Genomic DNA, 15,176 nt, shown 5'->3' on the forward strand with positions numbered 1-15,176 from the left:
TGTTTGCATTAATTATTTTATGTAATTTTAATTAATTTTTGTTTTATAATTTTTTATAATAGTCTGTAGATCGGGTGTTAGAATGTTACATTCGTAATATGCCTAGTCCTCCATTGCCCTTGATCGAGAATTACTTGCGGGAAGCGGGATTCTGGCACGTGGCCACGATAGGCCGAGGGTGCAAGTTGGACCCGAAACTAATCAGTGCGTTGATAGAGAGGTGGAGACCCGAGACGCATACTTTTCATCTTCCATGCGGAGAATGTACTATCACTCTGCAAGGCGTGCATTTGCAATTGGGATTGCCAGTGGATGGGTACGCAGTCACCGGATCCACATCATCTAGTGATTGGAGCGCCGTATGCTACAAGCTTTTGGGTGCTATACCAGATTATATTAACGGAGGTTGGATCCAGATGGGCTGGTTACGAGACACATTCCTAGACCCGGATAATGATTCGATAGAACTCGAAAGAATACAATATGCTCGGGCATACATTCTCGAGATTATTAGAGGTTATCTGATGCCGGACTTGTCACGAAACCTTGTACATCTGAGATAGCTGTTGAAACTCGTAGATTTTAGAGCAGCCGGCGAATTGAGTTAGGGGTCTGCCGTGTTGGCAAAGTTGTACAAGGAAATGTGCGGTGCGACGCTACCGAACAAAGCCAAAATAGGAGGTTGTCTATTACTACTGCAATCATGGGCACGGTTTCACTTTCCATTTTTACGTCCTCGAGTGGACCATCCATATACATTTTCACTAATAACGAGGTAAATTTTATATTATATTTTACAATTGTTACGTAGATTTAGTATATAATTGTTGTATGCTAAAAAATTATTTAATTAGGTGGAACCGTTCGGTGAGTTATGTCGGAATACCCAACTCTCTCGAAGATATACGGCTTTTATTAGACCAACGATCGGATACATAAATAAGTATTAAATAAATTATATATAATTAATAAAATAGTCGTTTCATATTTAGTATTTAGTATTTAGTATTATGTATATAAGTAATATTTTTATCATGTTCATATAGTTTGAATGGACACCATACGACGATCAGGCAATTCGGGCAGTAATTTCGGATGAATACGTTCAAAATCCGAACGCTTGGCATGTGAAGGTCCCATTGGTGAACTATGCTACGGTCGAGATGCACCAATCAGACAGAGTATTGCGACAATTTAGATTTCGACAACCGATTCCCATGGCACCCGAGGTGTTTGATGAAGAGCATAAAGTCGACTGCCAGAGTTCATTATATGAAGCGTCCCACCCACCATATATCTTTTCTAACGCCTTCTGCTTAGCTACCCAAGCCTTGCGGTAAGAGGGTGTGTACCTCAACTGGCTACAAATATTGGTAATTATGACAGGCACTGTAGTTCTAGGATCCGCCTTCACTGTCGGTAGTATTAAGGTAGCTATCATTTCTGAATTCATCTTGGGATGATCTCCCGAAACACCTATCAACGAAGTAGGTTAAAAATATCAACAGTACACAATAATAGTAATATTTAAAAACCCTAAACAGTTAGTGGTACTATACCGGTAGCACGTGTATATGGACTTTTGTACTTTTTTATCTCTCACAAGCCTGTCATTTTCCTCAATGAAGCCATGATTTTCCATGAACATGTACCATCTTGCACTGCACACTTGGCCTCAAACTTATTGGGTTTAGACTTGATCACATTGTAGTTAACCCCGTTTGTGATGCTATGTTGTTTTAATGTACCAAGAAAACTATTTTTATTTGAAAACTCTTTACCAACTTCCAATTCACCCGAATCCAATGAGGAACTTGTACGATCACGCATCATCTTGAGATAAATCGACATTATGCATGTGGGATGGAGGCGAGTACGCCTTGAATCACGCATCTTCTTCTTCATCATCTGAACCCCCTTCGACATCTTCAGGTATGGTTGGAACAGTCTCTAGTTCAGAAAATAATGCAATTTCTGCACCATCGGGGCCAGCTTCTCGGGGTGGATCCGCATCGGACTCATCATCTGACCGATCATCATGTGCAACGTACGAGGTCCCCTCACTTGTAGACGTCGTGGGGAGTACGTCATCCCTCATTGTGGACGTTTCACAACGTCTCCAATCAGATGTGGATTGCCAACCACTTGAAGTTGATGTCATTCCCTAGTACGTATTTCTAGCATCAAACATCGACCCACTGAGGTGCATGTCCCATCCACTAACGGAGTGTCGTACAAGGGTCAGGTGTTCTATACTGCTACCAAATACGGGCGCTTCCGTGTTTTGCCACCCACTAACGGAGTGCCGGGCAGGGGTCAAGTATTCTTCTCCACCAGTAGTAAATGTTGAAGTTCCAAATGCATCATTTGGCGATGAAAATTGTACATATAACTTAAGATAGGGTGATCCACTATCGAGATGAGTCTGCACCATTGCCTCTAAGCTCCGAGCACCTTTGATGTCGAATGAGTCGTATGTAACCGGATCAACAGAAGCACAAAATCGATACTTAATACACAAAACTTTCATTGGCGTCGTTCAAAAGATTTTGCGCCTAATTCTTTTACGAAGTTCTGTCAAATCTATGTTCTGGTTAAAAACTAGTCTCGTTGTGTTCTCCGATAAAAAAGCAACACCATTCTCAGTGTTACAGACCTCACCATCATAGTAAATAATAGCACTAATACATTCACTCATCTTAGATTTCTATTCTTCTTTATCTCTTAATTTTTTTTTGCTGTAAGTTATGCAACCTGAGAATAAAATTTGGCTCATTTATAGCCTCAGTTTTTCTACGAACTACTGTAGCAAAAGCGCGTCCACGTGGGAGCTTTTTTTCGAAATTTTGCTGACAGTGCATCCTACTTGAAGCGTTTTTGACACTATTTGTTCAGAAACGTCTACTCGGAATTATTTTTTTACGAACTAGTGTAGCAAAAGCGCGTCCACGTGGGAGCTTTTTTTCTGAAATTATGCTGACAGTGCATCCTGCTTGAAGCGTTTTTGACACTATTTGTTCAGAAACGTCTACGAACTACTGTAGCAAACGCGCGTCCACGTGGGAGCTTTTTTCCGAAATTTTGCTGACAGTGCATCCTGCTTGAAGCGTTTTTGACATTATTTGTTCAGAAACGTCTACTCAGAATTATTTTTCTACGAACTACTGTAGCAAAAATGCGTCCACGTGGGAGCTTTTTTCCGAAATTTTGCTGACAGTGCATCCTGCTTGAAGCGTTTTTGACACTATTTGTTCAGAAACGTCTACTCAGAATTATTTTTCTACGAACTACTGTAGCAAAAGCGCGTCCACGTGGGAGCTTTTTTCTTGAAGCGTTTTTGACACTATTTGTTCAGAAATGTCTACTCAGAATTATTTTTCTACGAACTACTGTAGCAAAAGCACGTCCACGTGGGAGCTTTTTTCCGAAATTTTGCTGACAGTGCATCCTGCTTGAAGCGTTTTTGACACTATTTGTTCAGAAACATCTACTCAGAATTATTTTTCTACGAACTACTGTAGCAAAAGCGCATCCACGTGGAAGCTTTTTTCTGAAATTTTGCTGACAGTGCATCCTGCTTGAAGCGTTTTTGACACTATTTGTTCAGAAACGTCTACTCAATTAACCTAAATTAACCCTAAATTAATCAATTAACGCTCATTTAATCACGTGATTAATCGAAACGCTGAAGTAATCGAATTATTTTTCTAATATTAAAATAGTATGTGTAAACCATTATGTATCAATTAACCCTAAATTAATCAATTAACGCTCATTTAATCTAATAACCCTAATTTAATTAACTAATCATAAACCCTAAACTCTAATTTAGCATTTAGTATTTAAAATTAATAGTTAATTTTATGAATTAACCCTAAAATCCTAAACCACTAACCACTAACCATAAACCCTAAAATAACTAATTGAAAAAAGGGGCAAAAAGGCTCCCCGGGGAAGGGTTTTGTCCACGTCAGCAAAGTGCGCCCTCAAGGACGCGATTTCTGCTGACGTGGACAAAACGCTTCCTTGGGGGAGTGTTTTGCAGACGTGAACAATAAAGTCGCGCTGACGTGAACGCGATTTCGAGGAAAACGGCCTAATCCGGTAAATAAGTAAAAAGTTGGCCTATTTCCGTAATTTTAGAAAAAAAAAGGGATTTTCCTTATAAAATGCCCAAAAAAAGGGAAGATCTTTTTGGAAAAAAAAATAATAGAGGAAAATCTCTACCGAGGTTTCATCCAAAACTTTTCTTATGGATTTAAGCAATGTACTCAATCAATTTGCATTTTTTTAAGAATAATTATAAAATTATAAAAGCACTTAAAACAATGTATGGATACTAATGTGGCACTAACAATTCGTCAATATTTTTTTCCTAATGATGTCAGAATTTGGTAACAGACAAATAGTTTAAATATTCACTAATCATAGAAAAAAGTTGAGGTGTCCAGTTAAATAAAGAAGTGTAGTTTAAAATATAATTTGTGAGTTAAGAAAAAAAATAATTTTTTTTGGTGTTTTTCTTAAAGGCATAATGATAAAATTGTCTGTCCATTTAATTTTTTAGCTAAATTTGATATTTAATCTTTTAAAAAAGAATTAAATTATTTTTTAATAAAAATAATAATTAAAATAATAATTTTTTAATATTATTGGTATGATAACTTGCATGATAATTTATGTGTACATTATGCTAATATAATATTATTTATCTTATATGTCACGTTAATAAATAATTCAAAAAATATAAAAATTAAAAGATTAAAATAAATCAAAATCAAAATTAAAAATATAAAAAGTTTATAAAAATTAACATAGAGTACATATAGATTGTCATATGTGCAGTCATATTTAAAATTTTAAAATTTTAATTAATATTTTTGTTAAAAAATCATTTCAAATTTTTTTAGTTGTAAGGTGAAAGATTTCTATCCAGACTTCGTTTTGCATTTTTTTTTGTTATTTCTAAACAAAACAAAACGTGGTTAATTAATAATAATATGTAGAAAAGAAATTATTTTAGAAATTGCTGTGAAATTTTACAAATTTATTTATCTATACTGTTTTTAAAGACAAAAAAAAGCTGTCTTATAGGAAATGTTTTAACAACCACGTTAATGAAAACTTATCACATAGGACGTACTTTCACTAATGTGACAGTGAAAATACTCCTTATAGGACGCACTTGTAGGAAAAACACTAAAAATGCGTCCTACGTGATGTGTTTTTACTGCCCTGTAGAATATGTTTTTAGTGTCTCTTCAAAAATAACATAAATCGGTAAATTTGTAGAATTTTAACACAGTTTCTAAAATAATTTTTTAACATATTTTTATAAATTAACTGAGACAAACTCCTAGTTATAAACTACTACAAACTAATGATTTAATTTATAATTATTGTTTTTATTAAATTATTTTTTAAAATATGCTTAATTTAATTAAGTTGAAGCAATTGAAATTATTTATTTTGATGATTATGGTTTAACGTCATTTTATGTTTGATTTAATTTTAAGTTTAAATTCTTTAGAGTTAGACTAATTTGAAGTTTACATATTAATCCCATATTCACTTGAAAATAAGAAAGGTGATGGGATCCAACTTTATAAATATATAGTTCCCTTCCCATTTCAATGCTGTGCGAAGAGAGAGAGATGGCAAAAAAAGAATATGTCCCCCTGTTCGAAACAAGGAAAGTTAAGGGACGAATACTGTTCAGGTGCATTGCAGCTTCAATCTTGCTTGGCATCTGCTTCATTATCATGTATAGAATAAGATATTTCCCAGTTGGAGGAAAAGCTGAGAGGTGGACTTGGATTGGTTTGTTTCTTTCTGAGCTATGGTTCTCGTTTTATTGGCTTCTCACCACAGTTTGTAGATGGAACGCTGTCATCCGTATTCCATTCATACACAGGCTCTCTCAAAGGTACATAAATATTTTAATTATGTTGTCATGCTAGTTTGTTTCATATTTCATAATTGACTATTTACGTTAAATTCCTTACTTTCAATCTTGGAAAGGTTCGGAAAAGAACTACCGGGCATCGACATATTTGTGTGCACGGCAGACCCGTTGATAGAGCCACCGAGCCTGTTGGTGAACACAGTTCTATCAATGATGGCATATGATTATCCACCTGAGAAGTTAAGCGTATATCTATCAGATGACGGGGGATCGAATTTAACGTTTTATGCCATGTTAGAGGCTGCAAATTTCTCAAAGACATGGCTGCCTTTCTGCAAGAAGTTCCAAGTTGAATCAACGTCTCCTGAGGCTTACTTTAGGACAGCTTCTGAACTAGTCAATGTCCAAGAGTGGCTTTCTGTCAAGGTAAATTTTAATGGCTTGTTTTCATACACCGAAGATGGACCAATCATGCATACTGTTGAATGATTGCTTCCAATTTTGCTTTATTGTGCAATTATTGATGCAATCTTATTGAAAGAGCAAAATGGTTAGGTAGAGTTTTATGATGGGAAATTATTTAACACAACAACACTCACTTACATGAATAAGAAAAAAACACCATAATCTTACAAGGGAACAAATTTTCTAATTTTTTCCTAAACATTCTTTATGTGAGGATGCTTATTTATATTTTTTTTGATGAATGCAGAAATTATATGAGGACATGAAAATGAGGATTGAAACCACCACAAAATTGAACCAAATTCCAGAATACATTCAGAAGCAACACAAAGGATTTCGTGAATGGGACTTTGTTTCAAGCAAACATGATCATCAGACCATCCTTCAAGTGATTACTCATTTCATAAATTCCTAATTGATAAGCTTTGAATAGTTGAGCTTAATTAGTTAATGGTGCTTTAATTAATGATTCTTAGATACTAATAGATGGAAGAGACCAATGCTGCGGATATTGAAGGAAACCCTTTGCCAACTCTATAGTGTATTTGGCAAGAGAGAAAAGACCCCAATATCACCACCATTTCAAAGCTGGTTCCATGAATGCTCTTGTAAGTTAATATTATGCATGTTTAAATATAAAAAAAATACAAAAAGCTTATAAAATTAAATAATTGTTGGAACTTTTTTTTATTGCAAACTTTTAAGTTATCATACCTATAGTACTTTTATAGACGTTTCATCCAATAGTGTAATTGATTGAAAAAAAAGAAAAATTGGTAGGAGATCAAGACAAATTTTCGTCCAATTGAGTTAACTGAGTGAAAATAGATGTTTGAAGCTTAATTGAAGTTCGGATGATTTTTTATCTTTAGTTTAGTATATTTTTATACTAAAGCATGTTATATATAGCTATATCTTTTCTGGAAGGTATATTAATTTGCTTGTTATTGAATGACTTTTATTGTGAAATATAGATCAGGGTATCATCAAAGATAATCAATGCTCCAATTATTTTGAATGTGGATTGCGACATGTATTCCAACAATTCAAAGACAATCAAATCTTCTTTGTGCATTTTCATGGATGAAGAGAAAGGAGATGAAATTGGTTATGTACAGTTCCCTCAATGTTTCTATAATCTCACCAAAAATGAAATTTATGGTAGCTCTTTACGAGTACTGCTACAAGTAAGTAATTCAGCCTATAATTGAAAAGGTTTTATGCACACGATGATTAATCTTGATGATGATCTTGTTGGTTCTCTTTGGTCTGTCTGTGTTGGTTATATCAACAATGAAGCTGGAGGTTCTAGGATTTGACGCAAATGGAGGACCAAGCTATATGGGCTCAGGATGCTTCCACAGGAGAGAGACTCTTTGCGGGAAGAAATATGAGAAAAACTATAAGGTTGATTGGAAGAAAATAAATGATAAGAAGGTTAATGAAAGTGCAAGCGTCCTTGAAGAAACATGCAAAGTTCTTGCAAGTTGTACTTTTGAACACAACACACCATGGGGGAAAGAGGTGCATTTCATTCTTCCTCACCATGCCGTATTTTAATTTAGTCGGTTAATTACAATTACCCATAAGAGGTGGTATATAACTAGTTTGAGTTAGAATTCTAACGTTTGCAGTCTTTTTCTATATTTCTAAGCATTGACATGTTTAATGTTACATAACTACATGAATTTAATAGGTTAAAGGTATCACTTCATTAATAAGTTTTTGGTGGCAGATGGGTTTAAAGTATGGAACTCCGGTGGAAGATGTAGTTACAGGGATGAGTATACAATGTAATGGATGGAAATCTATATACTTAAACCCTGAAAGGTAAGGCTTCTTAGGAGTTGCTCCAATAACATTATTGCAGAACCTGGTACAACATAAGAGGTGGGCGGAAGGTTTACTTCAATTGTTCTTTTCAAGATACTGCCCCTTATTGTATTAAGGACATAGAAAGATCCCTCTTAAACTTCAACTTATTTACTCAACTTACAAATTGTGGGCTGCAAACTGCTTGGCTACATGGTATATTGTTGTTGTCCCGTGTCGTTGCTTACTTAAAGGCATCTCATTGTTTCCTAAGGTATGAAGCTCCTAATTCTTAAGTATCTATATCCTAGGATGCTATATGAACGACTGTAAAACCATGGCCTTGTGCAGATATCAAGCCCCTGGGTGCTCCCATTTGTATATGTTACCTTTGTACACCGTGCCCATAGCCTTGCTGAATTTCTATGGTGCGGAGGCACATTCCGAGGTTGGTGCAACGATCAACGGATATGGTTGATCAAGAGAACAACTTCATACTTATTTGCCTTCTTCGAAACCATCTTGAAGCTATTAGGGTATTCACAGCTAAACTTTGTTGTCACTGCTAAAGTAGCTGATGAAGACGTCTCAAAAAGATATGATCAAGAGCTGATTGAGTTTGGTGCTGCTTCACCAATGTTTGATATTCTAGCCACACTTGCAATGTTGAATCTGTTTGGTAGCTTAGGGGCAATCAAGAAGGCCACCATGGATGCAGATCAGGACTCCAAGGTTCTGGACCAATTTGGGTTGCAAATTCTGCTCTGCTTGGTTTTGGTTACCTTAAACTTGCCAGTATACCAAGCACTCCTTTTTCGAAAAGACAATGGCAAGATGCCTACTTCAGTTATGTTCAAGTCAATTGTTTTTGCCTTGCTAGCCTGTATGCTAGCCATGTATTGAATCACTAATGATTCTGTTTTAATTTTGTCAATAAAAGAGAAAATAAACTCTAGTGTTTGTTATTCAAACTACGAGGAACAGATCAAGTAGTTTAGATTTAGCACGTAGTGGAAAATTGAAATCTATTAAATTAAAAAAAAATCATGCAACTTGAAGCGTTGTCATGGTTAAATTATCAAAAGTCAGAACATTTATAAACTTCATTTAAAAGAATCATTACTCCCTCAATAGTTTTGTGTAATGCCCTAAATTTTATAATTTTTAAGTTTAGTTATGTTAAAGTAAATTAATTTAATTTAGTGGTTAAAAATTTTATTTACTTATATGAGATTTTGTGTTTAAATTTCTTTATTAAATTTTTTTCCTTTTGTCCCTTTATTTAGCTGTTCACACGTAGGTTATGTTTTATATTTATTTGTTGGCAAGAAGAAATTTACTAATTTAATAGTAAAGTTTTAGCTTACTTGTAAATTTCAAGTTCAAATCTTGTTGCATGCAAAAACGAAATTAATTTAAACAAACTGTTAGGTGGCAACTAATTAAATTAGATGGGATTTTATTTGATTTAATTTTTGAAATTATTGGAAGTTATCCCCAAAATTCTCCTTTGTTGCCGCCCAACTCTCTCCCCTAGTCTCTACCTTCCGGTTTTCTTTTTTTGTGTTTGATTATTGATTTTTCTCTATTGTTTCTCTTCTCAAGCTCCATTTGTTTTATTGAAAAATGACTTCTGAAAAATGATTTCTAGAAAATGATTTACTTTTCTAGAAAAGAAAATATTTTCTGGTGTTTGGATAAATCTCTATAAAATATTTTCTATTATTTGGTAGATTTCTTAAAAATATTTCATAAAAGTTGTTTTCAATTAAACAAACATACATTTGAGATTTTTTTATTTTTTCATTGTTTAATTGAAATTATTTTTATCTATAATTTTATATTTTACATTGTTTTTGCATATATTAAAAATATTATGTTAAATTCATATTCATTACAGCGTCATTTTTTAATTACATGACTACTAAATGGGTATTTTTATTTAAAAATGTGACATCAACAAAATTGACAAAAAAATTTTAACGATGTCAACAATTGGACTTGATTTTCAAAGTTGAAAAGTAAAGGGACTATACAAAGGCTAAATTACAAATTTGTGAAGTGTATATAGACTTAAGACATATTTTAACCTTTATACTACAAAACATTTATTATTGATATATTTATAATTGAAAGAGATATTTATTATTAAAATATTAATATTAAATATTTTCAATAATATGTAAATAGTATTATTTAAAATTATTATTTTTAAAATTTATTATTGAAATATTAAATAATTTATTAAAAATAATAAATTATATTTATTATATTAATAATTTATTATATGACTAAATATAAATATGTAATATGTAATAATATTGAAAAATATAATATTTTAAATATTTTTAAAAATAAAAATAAAATTTATTATCAATGTAATAATATAAAGCTTGATTTAAGTTATTTTTTATATAAAAATAAAATTATCTATAGATGAGCTCTTTTTCGAAAAATGACTTACGCTTTTCAAAGTGGTAAGTCATTTTACAGGAAAAAGGACTTATTTTACTTTGACCTGTAAGTCATTTTCCGCTGACTAAACTATTTTTTGTGAAACAAACACAGGAAAATGCAGAAAACATTTTCCTAAAATCTTTTACATGTAAACAAACGGACCCTTAGTCTCTTTCCATCTTTCTTTTGTTTTCAACCCTATTTCTCCTAGTAGCCGTTCATTTGCTATTGTTTCTAGTGTCACTCTTATCTCTGTCGTGTCATTGATTCTTTTGTGTTATTTCTGTGCCGAGCTTTTGGATGGATAGTTGGTTTTATTGTCCCTGTGTAAGTTTCGTTGGTGCCTTATGCTCACGCTGATATATGCAAATATTCTGAGTGGCATACAATCACATATTGGTGTGATTAGTTGGACGGAGTGGTCTGTAGTGAATGGAGGTAGGATTATTCTATTTTATTTTACCATGCTCACGTTGATATATGTATTTAAACATGTTTCTGATATGATTTTTTGCTTGTGGGCCAATGCACACACTGAGTTTTATAACTCACTTTATTTGTTTAACATTTTTTAAGTAATCCTTAGACTTAGGAATTTGGCGTTGCCCAAGAGCTCGGTTCTAATTTTTCGTAATGAATCTATTCAGTAATTTTTATCTTAAATTTTAAGGACTTTTGGACTATTTCAGAATTTAGTTATGGTTTCTAGAATCTATTAAGATAATAATTTAAGATGCTCTCACACGCCTTTTGTTGAAAAATATTATTACCAAAGGTATAAAGCAAATTTTATAATTTCAAATTTTTGATTTCCAAAATAAGTATTTTGAGAACAAATAATCAAAATTATTAATTTATCAATGTAATATTTATAATTCGGCCATAAAATTTTGGCCACGTTTAGAATGTTACATATTGTCATTTGACTGCGTTTAGAATGTTACATATTGTCATTTGTTTTAGTGTGAAAGGAAGTATTGATCCACATTTATGCTATATAACCTCTGTTTATATATTCGTGCATCACTATGGGCAGAGGAGGAATTAATAAGGGCGAAGCCCCCAACAATTTTCCTGTATGAACTTGTATATATCGAAGTAGACGTAATTATATGTAAAGTAAAAATTAAATTCTCTCAAAATAAATTTATATTTTTATGCATTATAGGTTCAAAAATTCATTGTTATTTATTTATTTTTTAGTCACAATTCGTTGTTTCTAAAATTTAAAATTAATAACAATTATAATTTCAACCCAAAATATTTCTAAAAAAGGTGAATATCCCATAAATAAGTCACAGCTCAATATTAATTGTCTTTATAATACTACAAGACTTCAACTAAGAGCAGTGAAAGGTTAATTTTACATGTTGTCACTTATCTACTTGTTTAAATTGGTTTTTTTTATGGAGATCTCTATTTAGATTTGAATTTGGAAGAAATAAACTTTTTATATGCTTCCAATATTTTAACTTATTTGAAGTTAAATAAAAAAAATTGTTTCTTAAGTAAGAAATTAGATTTAAAAAATTATAATATATTATATATAGGTATGTTGAGGTAGTTATTGTTGGAAATTTTATTTATGAAACACAATAAAATTTTAAATTTTTTTTATCAAATCGAATCTTCGATTGTGATATATTTTTATGCTCGATTGGCATGGACATTGTCGCCAATGTAAGAGGACGTGAGTTCGAGTGCACTGAAGCGTATTATCCTCCTATTTATTGGTTGAGGATGGGTTATAGTTAGTTCTACGCATCCAGTCAATGGAAAGTAAATTTATTGTTTTCAAAACAAGGAATTGCATAATAAACGGGTTTCCTTAGTGAAAGTGTTATAGAAAAGTCATAATATTGAAGAAGCAACATAAGAACCAGAGGATACAATAAGATCTCAATACCCCCATCTCTTTTCAGGTAAATTTTGAGGACAAAATTTTTTGGGGAGAAATGTAATGACTTGGAATTTATGGGTATCGAAAATCGTGTTTTTGGCTTACTATTTTCGTAAATCGAGTTTGTAAATATTTAATAGGAATATTTATGAATGTTAGTTGAGTGATTAATTAGATTTTAGTTAAGTGAATTAGCTTGAATTAAGGCTAATTTAGTAAAAGGACTAAATTGAATAAAGTGTGAAAGTTAAATTATAGAATAAAAAAAGTGAAGGGACTAAATTGACAATTAAGCCATAAGTGCCAAATGTATGGTAAAAATTAAAGACAATGGTAAAAAGTATTATACATACGTTTGTAATACATGTATGTATTTACTTATTATTTAAGTAAATAATAATTATTACTAAAATATAATATACTAATAAAATAAAACATAAAAGAAATAAAAAGAAATAAAGAAATAAAGTAAAGAATTAGAACAGAGAAAGAAACGAAAAAGAGAGAAAGAAAGAAAAAGGGAAAATTAGGATTTTAAAGTTTGAAGCTTAATTGCTAAGCCAATTTAGTCCATTTTCTTGTAATTTTAATGTTTTAAGAATCCTAGAGACAAATATTACTTGATTCATGTGGAAAATTTGAAAGTTAATAGATTATTAGATATGGTTTATGTTGAACAAATTGTTGAATTAGGGATTTAATTGAATGAAAATCAAGTTAGAATTGATTAAGGGATTAAATTGTAAAAGAAGCTATAAGTTTTGTGTTTGAGGGGCTAAATTGAAAGAAACTTAAGATTAGGGTTTTACCATGAATATTTGATGGTTAGGGTGAATATATAGGAAATTAAATAGAAATAAAATATGAATTGAGTGATAAAAGTAAATGAATTAATTAGTATCAAATTGAAATTAAGGTTTGACTTAACTAGAAATTCAATTATTTATTGTGAGTTAATATTGCATTAATAGTGTAAAGTGTTTAATTTCCGTAGCTAACGTAGGATCGGAGACATCAACAAAGAAAGGAAAAGAGAAGGTTGACGAAAAGTAATCCGAGAATTACGGTTTGTACTTCTATAAACCGAACTTAATAATTAATTGTTGCTTTTATTATTTAATGTGTTTGGTAAGTGAGATAGAGGTAAGAATTGTTATTCTTGTATTGGATCGAAATAAGTTGTGAATGTTGAATCGAAGTGTGATTTGACTGTTATCTGAAAATAGAAAGTGAATTGAATACCCTATTAACAGTGCTGGGCTAAGTTGGATATAGTTGGCATGCCATAGGATTGGAAGTGTTTAGGGATACTTCGACCTTGAGTCGATGAGGCACTATAAGTGTCATACTGTTACTTACTGTTACTTCGACTTCGAGTCGATGAGGCATCATGTGTGTCATACTGCTACTATTACTTTGGTTTAATCCGATGAGGTACTAAGTACCGTACTGTTACTATTTACTTTGACAAAGCCGATGAGGCACTAGGTGTCGTATTGGTGTGTTGGTTGGATTCATGTATCCGTTCAGGTCCAAATTATGTTAATAGGGGTAAACTACTGTACTGAACAACTGAATGACTATATTATTGCATTGAATAACTAAATGTTATTGATTAATGTTGAAATGAATTGAGTAATTCCTTGAGAATGAGTTGTGAAAATTAGTTATTGTTATGAAATTGGAATTTTATAGTTTAAATGCATTAAATTAATAATTGATTTAAGTGTTGTTTTATGGAAATACCACTAAGTGCATACTCAGCGTACGGTTTGTTTTCGTGCGCAGGTTAGATGTGAAAGTGATTAACGACTCAGCATCCAAGCTGATCCCAAACTCAAATACTTGGTGATGTATCTTATTTTGAAAAATGGCATGTACCTAGGTTGTCCATTGAAGTTACTTTGAGGTGTGAATGTTAATAGTGTATAAGATGATATTGGTTAATCTATATATGCAAATTTATGTCTTATAATATGGTATTTTACCTAGTTTAATTTGAATTGATTTGAATGGTATTTAAATATAAAGTTTAGAAAATCTATGTTAGATACTTATAAACATACATGAGTTAGATCATTATATTGACAGTTTTATCATGCTTTAGATATATTTAATCATGTTCTGGATTGGTTGAAAGATTGAATTTTAAGTTGCTTGTATTTCAAGGTTTGCAGGGTTGGTAAACTTAAATTATAAGGCTCATTTTGAGTCCACATGGCCTGACAATGGGGGTGTCATCATACCGTGTGAAACACATGGCTTACACACAGGCATGTAGTTAGGCCGTATGTCCCCTGCATCTTAAATATTATAAACAAAATGCTCAGGTATGGCCACACGGGCGGGGACATGGGCGTGTGTCCTAGCCGTGTATGGTACACAGCCACAGCACATGAGCATGTGGCCTGGCCGTGTGAAAACTGCATTAGATTCGAATTGAAAATAACTCCACACGGATTAAGCACACGGACGTGTGTCTTGGCTGTGTGAAACTAATTTGTTCATGAGCAACAAGTGAGAGAGTTACACGGGTAAAAGACACGGGCATGTTCTGGCCGTGTGAGTCACACGGAGTGACAACACGGGTATGTCTTAGGGACACACGGGCGTGTCTCCTAAACCACACGGGTGTGT

The 15,176-nt window shown here is 32.5% G+C and overlaps 1 pseudogene; it reads left to right on the forward strand.

Moving 5' to 3' along the window:
• Positions 1 to 5,629: 5,629 nt before the first annotated feature.
• LOC107891854 (cellulose synthase-like protein E1) lies at positions 5,630 to 9,137 on the forward strand (annotated as a pseudogene).
• The last annotated feature ends 6,039 nt before the right edge of the window (positions 9,138 to 15,176 follow it).

This window comes from Gossypium hirsutum, chromosome A11, assembly GCF_007990345.1.
Source record: "Gossypium hirsutum isolate 1008001.06 chromosome A11, Gossypium_hirsutum_v2.1, whole genome shotgun sequence".
Classification (NCBI taxonomy): domain Eukaryota; kingdom Viridiplantae; phylum Streptophyta; class Magnoliopsida; order Malvales; family Malvaceae; genus Gossypium; species Gossypium hirsutum.